We start from the raw sequence: 21,282 nt of genomic DNA on the forward strand, positions 1-21,282 counted from the left end.
GGGAGTCAGTTGCCAGTGATCGCCAGAGCTGGCGGGCAGCCATAAAGGTGGGGCTAAAGTGTGGCGAGTCGAAGAGACTTCGCAGTTGGCAGGAAAAAAGACAGAAGCGCAAGGGGAGAGCCAACTGTGTAACAGCCCTGACAACCAATTTTATCTGCAGCACCTGTGGAAGAGTCTATCACTCTAGAATTGGCCTTTATAGCCACTCCAGGCGCTGCTTCACAAACCACTGACCGCCTCCAGGTGCTTACCCATTGTCTCTCGAGACAAGGAGGCCAAAGAAGAAGATTCTTCCACCTCTCTGAGATTTGGCTACATATTTTCTCCTCTATCTCTTCCTGTCTGTTTAGAGGCCTGTAGGACACTCCCAGACAAGTGATTGTCCCCTTTTTGTTTTTAAGTTCTACCCATATGGCCTCATTTGAGGAATTTCTAAGATATCATCCTTCCTTACTGCAGTAATTGACTCCTTGATCAACAGTGCAATGCCACCTCCTCTTTTACCCCTTCACCTGTCTTGCCTGTAGATTCTGTACCCTGGAATACTGAGCTGCCAGTCCAGCCCCTCCCTCAACCATGTCTCTGTGATAGGAATAAGATCATAATCCCATGTGCTAATCATCGCCCTCAATTCATCTGCCTTATTAGTAAGACTCCTTGCATTAAAATAGATGCAATCCAGCCTTGCATTTTTCACTTGTGCCATAGCAGGTCTATATTTGCTCTGCCTTCCAGTCTGACTCAGTTTCTCTTTTAAATTTGACTGTGTTTCACCCCCTACTGTACCTCCACTCTGTATCCGACCCCCCTGCCAAATTAATTTAAACCCCCGCTACCCCCCAAAACAGCACTGGCAACCCTCTCAGCAAGTATGTTGGTCCTGTTCCAGTTCAGGTGCAACCCGTCCAACTTGGACAGGTAGGTCCCACCTTTGCCAGAAACAGACCCAGTGGTCGAGGAAACTAAGGCCCTCCCTCCTGCACCATATCCTCAGCCAAGCATTCATCTGCTCTACCCTCTTACTCCGATACTCATTAGCAATTGGCATTGGGAGTAATCCAGAGATTACAACCTTTGAGGTCCTGCTTTTTAATCTGCTATCTAGCTCCCTAAATTCTGGTTGCAGGACCTCATCCCTCTTTCTACCTATGTCATTGGTGCCAATGTGTACCATGACCTCTGACTGTTCACCCTCCCCCTTGTCCTGCAGCCACTCTGTGACATCCTTGACCCTAGCACCAGGGAGGCAACATGCCATCCTGGAGTCACGTTTTCAGCCACAGAAATTCCCATCTGTACCTCTTACGATAGAATCCCCTATCACTATAGCTCTTCTACTCCTTTTCCTCCCCTCTTGTGCAGCTGATCCACCTGTGGTGCCACAGACTTGGTTCTTGCTGCATTCCCCTGAGAAGCTATTTCCCCCAACAGTATTCAAAGTAGAAAATCTGTTAGAAAGCGAGATGGATCCAGGGGACTCCTTCACTACCTGTCTAGTTCTTCTATTCTGCATGGTGGTCACCCATTCACTTTCTGCCTGAGCAGTCTTTACCTGCGGTGTGACCACCTCCCTATATGTGCTATCCACAATGATCTCAGCCTCGCGGATGCTCCACAGTATCTCCAGCCACCGCTCCAGATCCGAAACGTGGATTTCGAGTAGCTGCAGCTGGAGACACTTCCTGCACACGTGTTCGCCCTGGACACTGGAAGTGTCCCTGACTTCCCACATTGCACAGGAGGATCACTCCACATTGCTGAGCTGCCCTGCCATGACTTACCCTTAATTTATCCCCTTAAATTACCCAAAAATTAAATTATTTACACTAGGGACCTTGATTCTCCCCCAAAAAACACGACCTCCTTTATTGAAAAAACTGTAGACCTTTCCCTTTACTTTTCGTTACTTACCCAGCTATTTAGAATAACTCCCTAACAGCAGATACTCACCAACCAATCACCTTGCAGCCTTCCTGTGACATCACTGCTCACTTTGTTTTCAAACTCCGGCGTGCCTGGACTGCTCTCCGCTTCTCACCCGGAAGGTGAGTGACTGGGCCGCAATCCTCAGGCTCAATTTATCGGCTCCACTCTCGGTGTTCTTCCCACAGGTCCGCTCCTCTCCCGGAAGGTGTGTGACTGGGCCACGATCCTCAGGCTCAATGTATCGGCTCCACTGTCGGTGTTCTCCCCACAGGTCCAGACCTCTCCCGGAAGGTGAGTGACTGGGCCGCGATCCTTGGGCTCAATTTATTGGTTCTGCTCTCGGCGTTCTCCCCACAGGTCCACTCCTCTCTGCTCCGCTCCCGGAAGGAAAGTAAGTCTGGTATCTGTGACGGACAATGAGGAGAAACACAATATAAGGAGATGGTGAAATACATTTTACTCTTTAGACGATATTATTTATTATATTTCAGCTGTTCCTTGTTTTACAAATATTTTTGCGGGTTTTTCAAATTTGTGAATGGGTTTCAGCTCTGACAATTTGCCGCTGCCAATCTCCGCCCCATTTTCTCATTGCCCTTTGATGATCGGCAAAATAGCAGCTCCCTGATTGGTGACATGAACCAGCCAATGAGACTCAACAGACAGTAACCAATCAGAAGTAGCCGGACTGCATTCCTCCAGAAGGTAAAGCAGGGAAGTGCGGGAGGAATTCCTCACTCTTTGTGAAAGTATTTGTGAGATTGTGGAAATGTCTGGAAGAGGAGCAGGGGAGAGACCATGATCCTGTCTCAGGTAAGTTTTTGAGTAAAATGGCTGTAACCAATTCTGTAACTTCAGGCCAGGGAGTGTGTAACATCGTTCGGGTGGTAGTTAAAGATAATGATGGAGATGCACCGGTTGATCGTACCTTCTTCATTAAGAAAATCCTTATTGATTGCTGTGGATTCCAAGCTGTAAGCATCTTCTGCCTGCAGGACTTCCCCAGCTGTGGATATTTTGACGTGACGTTCAAGTACGTGGCGGATGCATCAAGTTCCTGAAGGTGTTCAAGGAGAAGGGAAACCAGGCGCCGCTGTCGATCCTCACAATGGAGCCGCTCTTCACACTGCCATCGCAACGTGACCGGGTGGTGAGAAGCCACCTCTACAACCCCCATGTTCCTGTCATGGATGTACTCACCTTCCTCACCAGGGACGTCGAGGTGGCCGGCGGCAGCACTGATGTCAAGGACCCATTTGGATTTGGACCAGCTAGCGGCAGGTCAAGGTGACCTTGAAGGTCAATGCCAACGGAGCCATCATGCAAACTCCCTCCAGCTTCACTTTCGGGGGAAGTCGAGGCTTCATGGTCTATGCGGAGCAGCCCAGAGTTTGTCGTACCTGCGGCAAATCTGGTCACGTGGCAGCTAACTGCAGCACAGTCGTCTGCAAGAACTGCAAGAAGGAAGGCCATCACACCAAGGACTGTAAACATTGTAAGTACTGCAACCTGTGAGGTGGGGCAGGCCACCTCTACAAAACCTGCCCCAAACGCTGCCTCAGTTATGCTCAGGCAGCAAGGACCAAGGAAAGACCGGGTTAAGGAACGGTGAACATGTCTGGTGCTGGGAGGGAAACAAGCAATCCTCCCCACAGCGATGAAAGTCTATCTGAGAAAGAGAAGAAAGGGGAGGCAGCTGCAACCAGAGACCCAACACCTACTCCGTGCCTGGAAACTCCTCCTCTACAGACAGAATTAATGGAGGAGGAGGCAGCAGATGGACAAACAGGTCAGTGGCAGGTGGTACAAAGGAAGACCACAAAGAAAAAACCTCCAAAAAAAGAACAGGTCACCACCCAAACCAGTGGCAAGAGGAGGCTACCGTCTGAGACAGACTACAGCAGCTCCTCCTCACTGGACGAAGAAGGGCCAGAACGATGGCACCTCCAAAAGAAGCAGCAGAACTCAAAGGAGCTGGAAGATAAAGCCCCCCAGCTCTGGGGCACTGGAAGCTGTGACACGCCCAGCGCACCCCAAACCAAAAGCATAGAACCCAAGGAGATGCTCAGTGCACCCCAGCTCCGGGAGACCGAGAGCAGCGAAGTGTCCTGCGCACTCCAGCTCCAGCTCCGGAAGTCAGGAACAGTGATGTCTTTGAGGAGGGACCGAGGGGAAAGACACCAACAGCAGAGGACAACCCAAGCCTTGCTGCCTACAAGACCCGCCCCCCACCCGCCGATGTCACCCCAGTGGAACAAAACCCTCATGAATAACCATGAGGGGTTTCTGGGCTCAACGAATGTGAAACAGCTTGCGTACACTATGGGTATGCAGGAAAATACTCAAGGACTGGGACTAGCAAGGACACCTGGTGTGGTAAGCAACACCCAACTTTATAGTGGATACAAAGATTGCTTCGATTAACATGCATTGTGTTAAATCCACCACGTGATGTGTTTCAACCTTGGATGACTTCGCAAAGGTCAAAGCCGGCGTACTGTTTCGTCAGGAGTGTGGAATCCTGCACCGCAGCACTTACAGGCAATGGTCACGATGGTGATCCCATGGGACATCGATCTGGTCCAGGGGAAATGATTCCTGTTCCTCCGGCCTGGGGATTCTGCTGCGGGGAGGCAATTTAACCATCTCTGAAGTTAAGATGCTGGTGGGCGGTCGCCTTCTCGTAGCAGATGTAATGTACAACAATGCTCCGCTCCATTTAAGCAACGTATATGCCCCGGTCCAATACAGTGAGCGGCTGACCATCCTCCAGCAACTCACACTGCTACTAGTGACATCCAGGCCGATCATTCTTGGAGGTGACCTCAACTGCATCATTGATGCAGCTGGACAATCTGGCAGTGACGACAGAAAACTGGACGCTACGCCCAGATTCTTAAAAAATGCCAAACTGCACAATGTCTTCAGCAAACCTGCAGACAGAGAGCAGCGTAGATACACCTGGTCAAGATCGGACGGGTCTGCCCGTTCCAGGATTGACTTCCTGTATGTGTCCCCTGCTTTCACGGTCAGATCCACCGACGTCTAGCCGGTGTTCTTCTCCAGCCACTGCCTCTTACTGGCTGACTGTCACTTACAGGATGACCAGCCGGTTGGCAGGGGGACATGGAAGCTCAATGCTACACTACTAACCTCAGAGAACATTGAGCAACTCAAAAGAGATTGAAAAAGTTGGAGAAAAGTGAGACCCTCCTTGAGTATCCGGTGCACTGGTGGGAAGTGATCAAGGTGAATATCAAGAGGTTCTTTATCTCCAAAGGTGTTCAGAGGGCGAGAGAGAGACAAAGGGAAATGTCCCAACTCCCGAAAAGTATGCAGAATCTGCTCCGGCTGCAGTCGATGGGCGTCGAGGTCAAGGAGGATCTCCAAGAGGTGTAGAGCCAGCAGGCCTCGCTCTTTGCCACGGAGGCCTCCAAGATCATCTTCCGGTCCAGAGTCCGCTCCATTGAGCAGGATGAGACGTGCTCGCGTTTCTTCTTCCAAAAGGTACACTGAGAGAGCTCTGTGATCAGCAGCCTGAAGGAAGAGGATGGCTCAGTCACAACTTCACACTCCGACATACTAAGGATTAGCAAATCCTTGAATGCTGGGCTGTAAGACGTGAAGTCTATGGACAGCACGTCCTCCCAGTCCTTCCTGTCATCTATCACAGAGGTCTGAGATGACAGCATTCAGGAGAATCTGGACAAACCGCTAACTCTGGACAAGATGACAAAGGCCATCAAGTCTTTTGAGACGAAGAAAACTCCCGGAAGCGACGGCTTACCAGTTGAGTTGTATTCGGCCCTGTGGTACTGGGTCAGCCCAGACCTGCTGGAAGTGTACGAGAGTATGCTCCTGGCCGGCAGCATGTCAGAATCCATGAGGAAAGGCATCATCACCCTCATCTACAAGCAGAAGGGGGAGAGGGCAGAAATCGGAAATTGGCGGCCCATCTCACTGCTTAATGTAGACTACAAGATTCTGTCCAAAGTCATCGCCAGTCGAGTCAAGTCTGCTCTGGAGTTGGTGATTCACCCTGACCAGACCTGTACTGTACCCAGCAGGAAGATCTCTGATAGTGTCGTGCTACTTAGGGATACGATCGCCTATGTACGGGTCAGGAGGGTGGACACCTGCCTCATCAGCCTGGACCAGGAGAAGGCTTTTGACAGGATATCGCACACATACATGATGGATATGCTCTCCAAAATGGGGTTTGAGGAGGGAATCTGCAATTGGATCAAACTGCTCTACACAAACATCAGTAGTACAGTCCAAAAAATTGGGTGGTAATCAGAAAGTTTCCAATCAAATCTGGAGTCAGACAGGGCTGTCCTCTTTCCCCTGCCTTGTGTGTTTGCTGTATCGAACCCTTTGCTGAGTCTATTTGGAAGGATGCGGGCATAAGAGGGGTGACAATCCCAGGCAGCGGAGTCACTCAGGTCAAAGCCTCCCTGTACATGGATGATGTTGCTGTAGTCTGATCGGATCCGCTGTCCATTCACAGACTGATGAGCATCTGCGACCAGTTCGAACTGGATTCGGGAGCCACTGTTAACCATGGCAAGAGCGAGGCCATGTTCCTTGGAAACTGGGCTGACCGATCCTTTGTCCCCTTCACCGTCAGGTCAGACTACCTGAAGGTGCTGGGGATATGGTTTGTAAGGGCCGGGACGCGCACCAAAACCTGGGAGGAGCGAGTAGCCAGGTAACAACATAAACTGAGCAAGTGGGAGCAGCGATCTCTCCCTATTATGGGTAAGAACCTGGTCATCAGGTGCAAGGTGCTCACGTTGTTGCTGTAAGTGGCATAGGTCTGGCCCATACCCCACTCCTGCGCTGTGGCGATCACCCGAGCCAATTCCCGCTTTATCTGAAGACGCAAAATGGACAGGGTCCAGAGGGACACGATGTTCAAACCTCTGGATAAAGGCGAAAAAATGTACTCAACATCGCCCTCAACCTGATGGCCGCCTTAGTATGTGGCTGCATCAAGCTGTGCGGAGAGCCCCAGTATGCAAACACCAACTGTCACTATGTGCTGAGGTTCTATCTGACCCCGGTGTTGCGAAGGATGGATCTGGTCACATTGCCACGGAACGCTCCATCCAGTTGGACTGTGCGTTCGTGGAAATGTTTGTGTGGAAAAACACCTTTGACCACCAATCCATCAGGCAGTGGTCTGCACGAAATGTCCTCAAGTATATTTTTGGAAAAGAAAAGTCTGGAAGAGGAAAGACCGGCGGGAAAGCTCGGTCCAAGGCCAAGTCTCGCTCCTCCTGGGCTGGACTGCAGTTCCCGGTGGGCCGTGTTCACAGGCTCCTGAGAAAGGGCAACTATGCTGAGCATGTGGGTGTCGGAGCCCCGGTCTATCTGGCTGCTGTGCTCGAGTATCTGACCGCTGAAATCCTCGAGTTGGCCAGTAACGCGGCCCAGGACAACAGGAAGACCCGCAACATCCTCAGACACCTACAGCTGGCTGTCCAGAATGACGAGGAGCTCACCAAGCTGCTGGGAGGGGTGACCATCACTCAGGGCTGGGTGCTGCCTAATATCTAGGCCATGCTGCTGCCCAAGAAAACCAGCGCTCCTGGCACCAAAATCAAGGCAATCTGCCAGGATTTTATCAAATACCCAAAGGTTCTTTTCAGAGCCACCCACAGTATCATTCTTGTAAATCTCCTCTGTACTCTCTCCACAGCAATTATGTCCTTTCTGTAATGTGATGACCAGAACTGTACGCAATACTCCAGCTGTGGCAAAACCACCGTTTCAAACAGTTCTCGCATTACATCCCTGCTTTTGTCGACCAAGAAAGGAAAGCATTCCATATGCCTTCTTCACCACTCTATCTACCTATCCTGTCACTTTCAGGGACCTGTGGACATGCGCTCCAAAGTCTCTCACTTCTTCTACCCATCTCAGTATCTACCCGTTTATTGTGTATTCCCTTGCTTTGCTTGCCCTCCCCAAATGCATTACCTCACACTTCTCCAGATTGAATTCCATTTGCCACTTTTCCGCCCACTCAATTAATCCATTCATATCATTCTGAAGTCCACAGCCATCCTCCTCACTATCAATTGCACGGCCAATTTTTGTGTCATCAGCAAATTTCCCAATCATAGCTCCCACATTTAATTCCAAATAATTAATTTTTTTTTGAAGAGATACAGCACTGAAAGAGGCCCTTCGGCCCACCGAGTCTGTGCCGACCATCAACCATCCATGTGATCCTAATCCTACACTAATTCCATATTCCTACCACACCCCCACCTGTCCCTATATTCCCCTCCCACCTACCGATACTAGGAACAATTTATAATGGCCAATTAACCTATCAACCAGCAAGTCTTTGGCATGTGGGAGGAAACTGGAGCACCCGGAGGAAACACACGCAGACACAGGGAGAACTTGCATACTCCACACAAGCAGTCCCCAGAATTGAACCCGGGTCGCTGGAGCTGTGAGGCTGCGGTGCTAACCGCTGCGCCACTGTGCCGCCCGTGTGGGAATATACACCACAAACAGCAAGGGACCCAACACTGAGCCCTGTGGAACGCCACTAAAAACCGCTTTCCATTTGCAAAAACATCCGTTGACTACTATCCTTTGTTTGCTGTCACTGAGTCAATTTTGGATCCAACCTGCCACATTCCCCTGTATCCCATGGGCTTTCATTTTATTGACCAGACTGCCATGTGGGACCTTATCAAATGCCTTACTAAAATCCATGTAAACCACATCCACCGCACTATCCTCATCAATGTTCCTTGTTACTTCCTCAAAAAACTCAATAATGTTAGTGAGACATGACCTTCCCTTAACAAATCCATGCTGACTATCCCTGATTAATCCGTGCCTTTCTAAGTGGTAGTTTATCCTGTCCCTCAGAATTGATTCGAATAATTTACCCACCACTGAGGTCAGACTTACCACATCCTTTTAAAATAATAGTACAACGTTCGCAGAGCTCCAATCCTCCGGCACCTTCCCCATATCCAGTGAGGATTTGAAGATGATCCTCAGCGCATCCACTATTTACTCCCTGGCTTCCTTTAACAACCTCAGATGCAAACCATCCGGCCCTGGTGATTTATTCATTTTGAAGGATGTCAGACTCTCTAGTACTTCCACTCTCATTATGCTTATCGTATCTAATATTTCACACTCCTCTTCTTTTACTACAATGTCTGCATCATCCCTCTCCTTTGTGAAGGCAGAGACAAAAAACTAATTAAGAACCCCGCCCACATCTTCTGGATCCACACAGAAGTTCCCTTGCACATCTCTGATAGGCCATACCCTTTCCTTAGTTATCCTCTTGCTCTTAATGGACTGATAAAACATCTTTGGGTTTCCTTCAAGTAGTTGTATCCAGTCCACATCCACCAAATCACCTCTCAGTTTTGTAAAATTTGCCTTCCCCCAATTTAGAACTTTTACTTTTCGAGCTGCCCTGCCATTACTTAGCTTTACAAACTCATTATTGCTCGTGTAATAAGTGTAATAAGTAGAATAATTTACCAGTTACTCACCGATCAGCTTCTTCCCCTCTCCCATGGAGGCTGAAAAGGCAGAAGAGACCAAAGAGCACCTCCTTCCCCCAGTCAGTGAAGTCCCTCACACATCAACTCACAGCTTTACACTCTGTCCAAACAGCACTTTCTAATTTGTAATTATTCATAAATTACACTAACGAAAACATTAGTAACCTGACCAATTACAAGGTAGCTATTTGAGGGTTTTTAAACAAAGAGCTTTTTTCCCTATCCCAAAGGCTCTTTTCAGATCCACCCACAGTATCTGAAAGGGCTGATTACTGTCTGAAGTCTGCTGTACCCACACCTCTGTCTATCCCTCTTCATCTAGAACAACCAGCATCATCTTCCATTCCTTTCACCATCATGTGTTTAACTCGCTTCTCCTTATAGACAGTCAGATATCAATGTAATAATGAAATGATCTGTGTCAGTGCTGGCCATTTCCCTGTCCTGATTTCAGACCCTACTCTGGACACTTGTTTCCCATTCCAGGACCTTCTTGTATTAATATTCAGCACCACCTGTCAGTCAGAAACTTGTCTCAATGAACCGATCCTTTTACTGAACTTCCAACTGCTGCTGTCTATTTCTCGAGGGAAAGAGCTGCTCACTGTATAAGGATGTGAGGGGAATGTAACCCGGCTGCTGGTGAGACGGTCCCGTCTTCTCAATCAAAAGCCTTTTATTTTACTACAGTGATTCCCAGATTCCCAGCTGGTCTGTTGAGGATTTTGTTTTCACAGAAATATCTTGTTAAATACAAATCTGATTCCAACATGTCAGTAACAGGACAGAATGGGAACCTTTTAAAAGGATGAAGCAACTATTTCAGTGGCTTCTCACTGTCCCCCTGAAGCCTGTGTGAAGGGGAATTACCAATAGTCTGTAATTTATTACTTCCACACCGAGTTTGAGTTATTTGTCGCGTGAAAGATTGCTGAACGGAGTCTTTTACTGTCAGTTACGGATGAGAAGTTGACAAAAATTGGCAAAATAAAGCTGTTCATAAAATAGCACCAGCAATTTGAGTCGGTAAAAGCAAAATTGTGTTTTAAAAGTTTATTTAAACCGCTACGGGAAAATAGATCTTTATGTACTTTTCCAGTCGATCACTTCTTTTCCACAGTGAAATTGGCGGCTTTCACAAATTAAAATATTCTGCCAGGTTGACAGGTTCAGCCAATGAATTTTTGTATTTTGTGCTTCGATATTCTCTGATTGAATCATTCATGTAAACTAATGGCTGTGTGGCCTAATGGATAAGGCGTCTTCGGTATATTCTATGATGTTATCAGAAGATTGCAGGTTGGAGTCCTGCCACGGTCATTTTGACCCAAAGGGATTATGCAGGGATTTGGGGATTGAGTCGGGGACTGAACAGATTGGAAACCCGACATGGACTCAATGTGGCGAATGGCCTCCTCATGTGCTGTCACTGACTTTATGAGAAGAGGGTGACCAATCAGAAGTGGGCTGGGGTGACAGCGGGTTCAAACTGCAGGAATTCCAGGTCCCTGAATGACTGAGCTGAAACTGCTTAATTTCACTGCAGGAAACACCGTCTCGGGGGAAATAACATCACAAATAATTCCATTTGACTAATTATTCAATTATAAAACAATGTGAAGGTGTGATGTTACTTTTCACTGTGAGGGGAGAATCCGCCATCTGGGTAAATCAGCAACTTTATAACATCGTCTGTAAGTTTAGAAAAGAAACGATGAAAACTCTCCCCATAACCCTGGTGTGGTGGAAAGGCTCAATTCAGAGATTGGAATATAACGAGAGCACAACATAAATCATTAACTGATATTTCCGGCAAAAAACACACCCCAGCTCCCGTTCCCATGTCACTGCTGTCCCTATGAGGCGGTGGGTGACTCTGAAAAGAGACTTTGTTTTGTGTTTCTGCAGGAAAACCACAAAGATCCTCCCAGGCAGTGAAACTCATCTTCCCAGAATCTCCATACCAGATTGAAACAGAAAACACAAAGACAGTGAGAAAGTTCCAGAGAGTTACTGAGCATTAAAACCAATGAAATAAACCAATTCTAGAGAGATGTTGGTGCAGTTTTTTCAGAGCGATTGTGGGTGGCTCTTAAAAGAGCCGTTGTGTTTCGAGTGTTTTCACTACATGGTGGAGTTTTACTTGGAGTTGATGTACTTGGTCACTCACTTTGTCCCTTCTCACATTCCGAGCGCTTTGTTGGGTGGAAATATTTATTCAGGCAGTTTCAACAGCTCAGAGCCGACATTGAGTCAGAAATCAGAAATGGGAGTACGGGACACAGACAAGGAATTTATGCTGGACCTTTAGAAATCTCACTGGTTATATGCCTCAGTTAGAGCGTTGTGTCTAATTCCATGCTCCACACTTTAGCAGGAATGTCAAGGCATTAGAGAGGGTGCAGAGGAGATTTACTGGAATGGTATCAGAAATGCAGGAATTCAGCAAATGTGGAAAGAATAGGGGTCTGGGGTGTGTGAAGCTGGGGTCCTTCTTCTTAGAGCAGAATGGCAGTTAATAGTTGTGTTCAACATTGTGAAGAGTTTTTATAAGAATAAAGAAGTTTGACTGCAATTAGACAGAGACTTGGTGAGATCACACATTATGGGCGACACAGTGGCGCAGTGGTTAGCACCGCAGCCTGACAGCTCCAGCAACCCGGGTTCAATTCTGGGTACTGCCTAGGTGGAGTTTGCAAGTTCTCCCTGTGTCTGTGTGGGTTTTCTCTAGGTGCTCCGGTTTCTTCCCACAAGCCGAAAGACTTGTTGGTAGGTAAATTGTCCATTATAAATTGTCCCTGGTTTAGGTAGGTGGGAGGGAAATATAGGGTCGGTGGGGATGTGGTAGGAATATGGGATTGGTGTAGGATTAGTATAAATGGGTGGTTGTTGGTCGGCACAGACTCGGTGGGCCGAAGGGCCTTTTTCAGTGCTGTATCTCTCTGTGACTCTCGAGATGTGGATGCTCGTTGGGGATATCCAAGAGAGAGATCGATAGGTTTTTGGATACTAAGGGAATCAAGGGATCTGTGCTAGTGTGGTAAGATGGAGTTGATGTAGGAAATCAGCTGTGATCTTATTGAATGGCAGAGCTATTTCGATGGGCCGAATGGCCCACTCCTATTTTTTATGTAACGTTCCATTCCTCTCAGGGAATATTTTATTTTCAAAAAGAGAAATACTGCACACACTGGAAATCTGAATAATAACAGAAGATTCTGGAAACACTCAGCAGTTCCAGCAGTATCTGTGGAGAGAGGAAGGTAGGAGCAATGTTTCAGGTCTATAGAAGGGTCACAGAACTGGACCACTAACCCGAGCTTCTCTTCTCCACAGTTGTTTCCGGACTGGCTGAGTGTTTTCAGTATTTTAGGCTTTTTCTTTCTGTATTTCATCCTTTTCCCACTTGACTATTTGCTGTGAAACTTTCAGCGTTGTGCTCAATTCTTTGTGTCGTTGTGTTTCCTTTATTTGAAGTAATGTAAATAGTATCCTGAAATGAATTTGCCAAATGGTTGGGCAAATTGTTACAACCAGTTTTTGAGCAAGTTCTCCACATGCACAGTGAAGGATTCCTTCACATTTGCGAAGACCATACAGGACTTGCATATCGATAGCAATGCCGTGTCCATGTGTCATTTGACATTGCTCGCCTATTCACCAATGTACCACTTCAGGAAGCCATAGATATTTGCACTGCAGTGCTATATCATGGTGATCTATACCCGTCACCATTGTGTGAATCTGTATTCATTGAACTTATGAACTCGGCAACTTGCACAGTTGATTTCAGTTTTATTGACACCATGCATTGCTGGTGTTGCCATGGGATCCCATCTAGGCCCAGCTCTCACAAACATCTTTGTTGGATTCCATGACAAAACTGTTTTTAAGGGAATGACACCTAACCTCCGACCGCTTGCATATTTCCAATATGTAGATGATACGTTTGCTAAATTTGAATCCGCAGCTGCGTGAAATAATTTCCTTGCACGTCTTCATGGGCTCCATCCGACACTCAAATTCACCTTTGGAATGGAGCAGTCAAATGAGCTCCCTTTCCTTGATGTACTAGTTGAGAAATCTGCTAAGGGGTTTTCTACCACGGTCTACCGCAAACATACCTTCACTGGTCAATACACGCGTTGGGATTATTACAGTTCCACGCGCTATAAAATTGGTCTTATCGACAACCTCATAAATAGGGCTGAGCCATTTGCTCACCATGCAAGCTTGATGCTGAAATAGGGCGAATCAAAGACATCCTGCATTACAATGGCTACACTGATCAGATCATTTCTCACTGTATATCACACAAACTTATAAACGGGCTGAAGGACGTCATTTTGAGCCCTGAAAAGTGCCCAGTCTCCCTCAAATTACCCTGGAAGGGTAATATATCCCCAGTATTTGAGTAACAGGTGAAGCGAGCTGTTTCCTGCTGTTACTATGCAGGAGCAACAAGTGTGGTGTTCGCCACTAACAGGATGCTGCTGTCAAGCAAAAGAGACATCCTGCCTATCACACAAATAAGTAACGTGATATATGAATTTCAATACCTGTGTGATGCTAGGTTTCTAGACCGTACATCCCAAAACTGGCGGATTGTATCAAATAACATGTCCCTTCCGCTGTTCGCAATGGGCCCAACCCAACCAACCCGTGCTTGGAAAACTCAAAACACAGTATCCAACATGAGATGTGATTCCACAATAGGACAACATTTGCTAAATAATTCTCAGTGTGCTAAGAATTACACTGACAACCGATTTAAGACTGTCAGTAGGGCTCGCAGTGTGGTGCACTGGTGTGTACTGTAAGCTACATATATTAATACACAGGGCCCTGTTCTTTGCAGACAGAAAAAACATGCACACATGTTGTGCCAGTTTCAGCTAAACAAAATAAGTGACAGCCATTCACTGGCTCATTCCACAGGGCAATGCCGTGACCAGTCAGAGTCAAGCTGCCTGGTTTAAATTTCAGACAAAGCTGGGCAGTTATCTGTCAGTTACCATAAACTGATGCATTCTGAATGGCAATGCCTCGACCAATCAGAGTTCACTTGCCAACCAATCAGCACTCTCTTCTCATACAGAAGAAAGTTGTTGTTTTCCCTTAAATTGGTATTCTTGTGGATTGCCCTGCTGAGTGCAAGACGAAAACAACTGGCTACCAAAGTTTCGACAACATGTCACTATTTTCACGAAATGATTACTTTTATTTTCAATATAAAAATATAAAGCAATATGAGTGTAACATTTACAGACAAATTCTATTACCTCACATTGCCTGATTCTTTCACACTGACAGACTATGTGAACTACTGTCCCGATTTTGCAGTTCTCACTTCCAGTTAGCAAATGTCAGCAATCTGTGATACAGTGCAGTTTACAGACCAGACCGTCAATCACAACATGCAATAATTGTTCAGCTTATGTTGGACTGGTGGGATTTAGAAATACTAGGAATTGAGATCAGCTGTTATTGTATTTAATTATTTGTTTCATGGGATGTGGACGTCGCCAGCCAGGCCAGCATTTATTGTCCATCCCTAATTGCCCATGAGAAGGTGGTGATGAGCTTCCTTCTTGAACCACTGCAGTCCGTGTGGGGTAGGTACACCCACAGTGCTATTAGGAAGGGAGTTTCCAGGATTTTTACCCAGCGACAGTGAAGGAAGGAATGGCGATATAGTTCCAAGTCAGGATGATGTGTAGCTTGGAGGAGAACTTTCAGGTGGTGGTATTCCCATGCATCTGCTGCCCTTGTCCTTCTAGGCAGTAGAGGATGCAGGTTTGGTAGGTGCTGCCTGACTAGCCTTGGTGCATTGTTGCAGTGCATCTTGTAGATGGTACACACTGCTGCCACTGTACGTCAGTGGTGAAGGGAGTGAATGTTGTGGACGGGGTGCCAATCAAGCGTGTTGCTTTGTCCTGGATGGTGTCGAGCTTCTTGAATGTTGTTGGAGCTGCACCCATCCGGGCAAGTGGATAGTATTCCATCACACTCCAGACTTGTGCCTTGTAAATCGTGGACAGGCTTGGGGAGTCAGGAGGTGAGTTACTCACCGCATGATTCCTACCCTCTGACCAGCTCATGTAGTCACACTATTTATAAGGCTACTCCAGTTCAGTTTCTGTTCAATGGGAACCCCCAGGAAGTTGATAGTGGGGGATTCAGCGATCGTAATGCCGTTGAATGTCAATGGGAGATCGTTAGATTCTCTCTTGTTCGAGATGGTCATTGCCTGGCACTTGTGTGGCGCGAATGTTACTTGCCACTTATCAGCCCAGGTCTTGCTGCATTTCTACATGGACTGCTTCACTATCTGAGGAGTCGCGAATGGTGCTAAATTTTGCAATCATCAGTGAACATCCCCACTTCTGACCTTATGATTGAAGGAAGGTCACTGATGAAGTAGTGAACAAGGTTGGGCCGAAGATACTACCCTGAGGAACTCCAGCAGTAATGTCCTGGAGCTGAGATGATTGACCTCCAACAATCACAACCATTTTCCTTTGTGCTCGGTACGATTCCAACCAGTGCAGAGTTTTCCTCTTGATTCCCATTGACTCCAGTTTTGCTCTGGCTCCTTGATGCCATACTCAGTCAAATGCTACCTTGATGTCAAGGGCAGACACTCTCACCTCACCTCTTGAGTTCAGCTCTTTTGTCCTTGTTTGAACCAAGGCTGAGGTCAGGAGCTGAATGGCCCTGGCGGAACCCAACTGAGCGTCACTGAGCAGGTTATTGCAAAGCAAGTGCCCCGTCGATGACATCTTCCATCACGATACTGATGATTGAGAGTAGACTGATTTGGCAGCAATTGGCTGGGTTGGAATTGTCCTGCTATTTGTGTACAGGACATACCTGGGCAATTTTCCACATTGCCGGGTAGATGCCAGTATTGTACCTGTGCTGGAACAGCTTGGCTCGGGGCGCAGCACGTTCTGGAGCACAGGTCTTCAGTACTATTGCTGGAATATTGTCAGGGCACGTAGCCTTTGCTGTATCCAGTGCCTTCAGTCGTTTCTTGATATCACATTGAGTGAATTGAATTGGCTGAAGACTGGCATCTGTGATGCTGGGGACTTCAGAAGGAGGCCGAGATGGATCATCAACCCAGCACTTCTGGCTGCAGATTGTTTCAAATTCTTCATCCTTATCTTTTGCACTGATGTGCTGGGCTCCCCCATCATTGAGGTTGGGGATATTTGTGGAGCCACCTCCTCCTGTTGGTTGTTTAATTGTCCACCACCATTCATCATTGGATGTGGCAGAGTGTAGATCTGATCCATTGGTTGTGGGATCACTTAGCCCTGTCTATTACATGCTGTTTCTGCTGTTTGGCATGAAAGTAGTCCTGGGCTGTAGCTTCATCAGGCTGATGCCTCATTTCAAGGTATGCCTGGTGCTGCTCCTGGCATGCCCTCCTGCACTCTTCATTGAATTAGGGTTGATACCCCAGCTTGTTGGTAATGTTAGAGTGGGGGAATATGCCGGGCCATGAGGTTATAGAATGTGGTTGACTACAATTCTGCTGCTGCTAATGGTCCACAGCACCTCATGGATGCCCAGTTATACATTGCTGGTTCTGTTCAAAATCTATCCCATTTAGCACAGTGGTAGTGGCACACAACATGATAGAGGGTATCCTCAATGTGAAGACGGGACTTCATCTCCACAAGGACTGTGCAGTGGTCACTCCTACCAATACTGTCATGGACTGATGCATCTGCGGCAGGAAGATTGGTGAGGATGAGTTCAAGTATGTTTTTCCCTCTTGTTCGTTCCCTCACCACCTACCGCAGACCCAATCGAGCAGCTATGTCCGTTAGGACTCGGCCAGCATGGTCAGTAGTGGTGCTACCGAGCCACTCATGGTGATAGACATTGAAATCCCCCAGCCAGACTACATTCTGGACCCTTGCCACCCTCAGTGCTCCCTCCAAGTGGTGTTCATTAGTCTTTCGCTGTCTCTTGCTGGTTTGCTCAGTACCTTTCTCTGTCTGTTCCTTTCTGAGTCCTGATAATATCTTCCTGCTTTTCTGTGTGTCTTTCTCTGCCTGCCTCATTGTCGGTGCTGTTACTCCGTGTCCTTGTGTCATTGCGCAGTGAGGGTGAGTCCGTCAGCATGTGTGTTGCTGAGTCCGGGATTCTTGAGAAATCCGACTACAATCCTATTTTTATAAAAACATTGGGGAAATGAACATATTTCACTAACGGGCAGCCAAAATTTAAAACAGCAGTTAGCAGAGTGGCGCAGTGGAAGCGTGCTGGGCCCATAACCCAGAGGTCAATGGATCGAAACCATTTTCTGCTATTTACGCTTCGTAATAATGCAAACTGTTCACTTTCAAAACATCAAGTATTTCCCCATAATAACAAGATGCTTCTAAAGGCACTCTATTGCAATCAGCTTCTTCCTTCCAGTGAACACATCAATCAGTAACAAATCACATTTGCTCACACGAACACAAGCTGCAAACACGGACCAGCCGAGTCTCTCCCACTTTGTCAACCCCTTCCTGCAGAGCCTCCTCTCCACCACAATGTTGGCCACAATAAAACCAGGACAAATGGTCACAGTGAGGAGACGGTCAGTCACAGAAAATAAAACAATAACAGGGAAAACCTTTACACAACAACAGGGGACATCTTTACACAACAACAGGGGACATCTTTACACAACAGAAAACATATTTACACACCAGGAAATACCTTTAGACAACAGGGAGAACACAATCATACAAATGCCTTGTTTCTCCATCTCAGTCTCGTTGTCTCTCTCTCTGTCCCTCAGTTTTGCTTCCTCACAGTCTATTGGTTTTCTGTGTGTTTTTCCCTCTGTCCCGTTGTCGATGGTGTTACTCAGCGTCCTTGTAACATTGTGTAGCCAGGCTGAGCCTCCCAACACCTGTATTGCTGTAATAAAAACAGAAAATGCTGGAAATGCTCAGTAGGTCTGGCAGCATCTGTGGAGAAAGAAACAGTTAACAGTTCAGATCTGTTTCCTTAGCTCACATTAACTTCGTTCTCTCTCCACAGATGCCGCCAGACCTGCTGACTATTTCAAGCATTTTCTGTTTATGTTTCAGATTTCCAGCATCCGCAGTATTTTGCTTTTGTACGTGTGTTGCTATGTCTGGGACTGTTTGAGTGCAATGCTATTGCTTTATAAACAGCGTTGAAACAAACATTTATCTCGCTAACACACAGCACTAATACACAGCTGGATATAAACAGCAGCCTGCAGCAGAGGGCGCAGTGGAAGTTTATTAACACAAATAATTCACCAACACTATTTACTGCTATCCCCAATCACACCACGCTTCGTCTTAACACGTTTTACTCTTTATTTGCATCAACATCTTCCTTCCAGTAAACACTTCAATTTGGAACACAGCTTCCAAATCACCTTTATTCACAAACCCGAACACACACCAGCCCAGACTTTCCCCTTCCTGTCAACCCATTCCTGCATCACTGCCTCTCCACCAACAGTTGTTGCTAGAATCATACAATCATAGAATGGCGACAGCACAGACGGAGGCCATTCAGCCTGTCGAACCCGTGCTGGCTCTCTGTTAGAGCACTAAAATAAAAGCAAAATACTGCGGATGCTGGAAATCTGAAACAAAAACAAGAAATGCTGGATTCACTCAGCAGGTCTGGCAGCATCTGTGGAAGGGTCACTGACCCGAAACGTTAACTCTGCTTCTCTTTCCACAGATGCTGCCAGACCTGCTGAGTGAATCCAGCATTTCTTGTTTTTGTCTCTGTTAGAGCAACTCACCTCATTTCACTCCCCAGTCAGTTCAATTTTGGAGGTGGGAAAACTTCTCGAAAGAATAATTCGGGACAAAATTAATAGTCCCATGGACAAATGTGGGTTAATTCAAGAAAGCCAGCATGGATTTCTTAAGGGAAAATCATGTTTAACTGTCCTGCTGGAGTTTTTTGATGAGGTAACAGAGAGGGTTGATGAGGGCAATGCTGTTGATGTGGTCCACATGGACTTTCAAAAGGTCTGGCAGCATCTGAAAGGTCACTGACCTGAAACGTTAACTTTGCTTCTCTCTGTACAGATGCTGCCTGACCTGCTGAGTATTTCCAGCATTTCTTGTTTTCATTATGGCACAGAGTTCCCTTTTCAAACTTACAGAATTAACCACAATAGTGTACTCTGAGATTCAAGTTAAATATCAGCCCAATATTTACACACATTATGAGTTTATAAGTTTCAGTATTAATTCCCATAGTGCATCCTGACATATACATTAGATATAACATTACATAAGAACAGAAGAAATAGGAGCAGGAGTAGGCCATTCGGCCCCTCAAGCCTGCCCTGCCATTCAGTAAGATCATGGCTGATCTGCCCCAGACCTCAACTCCTCTTTCATGCCAGCTCTTCATAGACCTCAACTCTCCAATATTTCAAAAAATCTATTCACATCCTCTTTAAATACTTTCAGTGATTTAGTCTCCAATACTGACTGGGGTAGAGAATTCCAGACATTCACTACCCTCTGAGAGAAGAAATTCCTTTGCATCTCAGTTTAAATGAGTGTCCCCTTATTCTGTAGCTATGTCGCCTAGTTTGAGATTCCCCCACTAGTGGAAACATCTTCTCAACATCGACCCTGTTAATAAAAACAAGAAATGCTGGAAATACTCAGCAGGTCTGGCAGCATCTGTGAAGAGAGAAGCAGAGTTAATGTTTCAGGTCAGAGACCCTTCTTCACCCTGTTAAGCACCCTCAGAATCTTGTACGTTTCAAAAAGATCACCCCTCATTCTTCTAAACAGGAATGAATAACCTGTTTAGCCGTTCTTCATAAGTCAACCCCTTCATCCCAGGAATCAGCTGAGTGAATCGCTTTTGAACTCCTCCAATGCCAGTACATCCTTTCTTAAGTCTAAATCTCAAGTGCGTCATCAGATTGAGAGAATCTGAAAGATAGCATAACCTGAGATACAAACTGAGATTTCAGTTTAAAACTCCCCTGGATTGTGAAACTAAAAGATACAATAGCAATTCAATTTGTATAGACTGTGCTTTGGATCATATTCCAGCCCTCATACAGTATCAGACTGGAAGATACTGTAGCAATTCCATTAGTGCAGACTCAGCTCTACATTACAGAGCAGGGAACATATTTAAACAACCAGGAACACTTTTACACAAGACGGATCATATTTACACAACTGAGAAGATCTTTACCCAACAGGGAACCATTTTACACAATAACAGAGAACATCTTTACACAACAGCGAATATAGTTACACAACAGAGAACATATTACACAGCAGGAAATATCTTTAAAAGAACACAGGGAACATCTTTACACAACAGAGAACACAATTACATAAGTCATCAGTCTTTCGCTGTCTCTTGCTGGTTTGCTCAGTACCTTTCTCTGTCTGTTCCTTTCTGAGTCCTGATAATATCTTCCTGGTTTTCTGTGTGTCTTTCTCTGTCTGTTCCTTTCTGCGTCCTGATAATCTCTTCCTGGTTTTCTGTGTGTCTTTCTCTGTCTGTTCCCTTCTGGGTCCGAATGATCTCTACCCGGTTTTCTGTGTGTCTTTCTCTGCCTGCCTCATTGTCGGTGCTGTTACTCTGTGTCCTTGTGTCATTGGGCAGTGAGGGTGAGCCCGTCAGCACGTGTGTTGCTGAGTCCGGGATTCTTGAGAAACCCGACTCCAATCCTATTTTTATAAAAACATTGGGGAAATGAACATATTTCACGAACAGGCAGCTAAAATTTAAACCAGCAGTTAGCAGAGTGGCGCAGCGG

The 21,282-nt window shown here is 46.4% G+C and overlaps 1 non-coding gene across 1 annotated transcript; it reads left to right on the forward strand.

Annotated features, from left to right (window-relative positions):
- Nucleotides 1-17,733: 17,733 nt before the first annotated feature.
- Nucleotides 17,734-17,805, forward strand: trnam-cau (transfer RNA methionine (anticodon CAU)). The gene has a single exon. It is a non-coding gene; the product is annotated as a tRNA-Met (tRNA).
- The last annotated feature ends 3,477 nt before the right edge of the window (nt 17,806-21,282 follow it).

This window comes from Heterodontus francisci, unplaced genomic scaffold (assembly GCF_036365525.1).
Source record: "Heterodontus francisci isolate sHetFra1 unplaced genomic scaffold, sHetFra1.hap1 HAP1_SCAFFOLD_43, whole genome shotgun sequence".
Taxonomy (NCBI): domain Eukaryota; kingdom Metazoa; phylum Chordata; class Chondrichthyes; order Heterodontiformes; family Heterodontidae; genus Heterodontus; species Heterodontus francisci.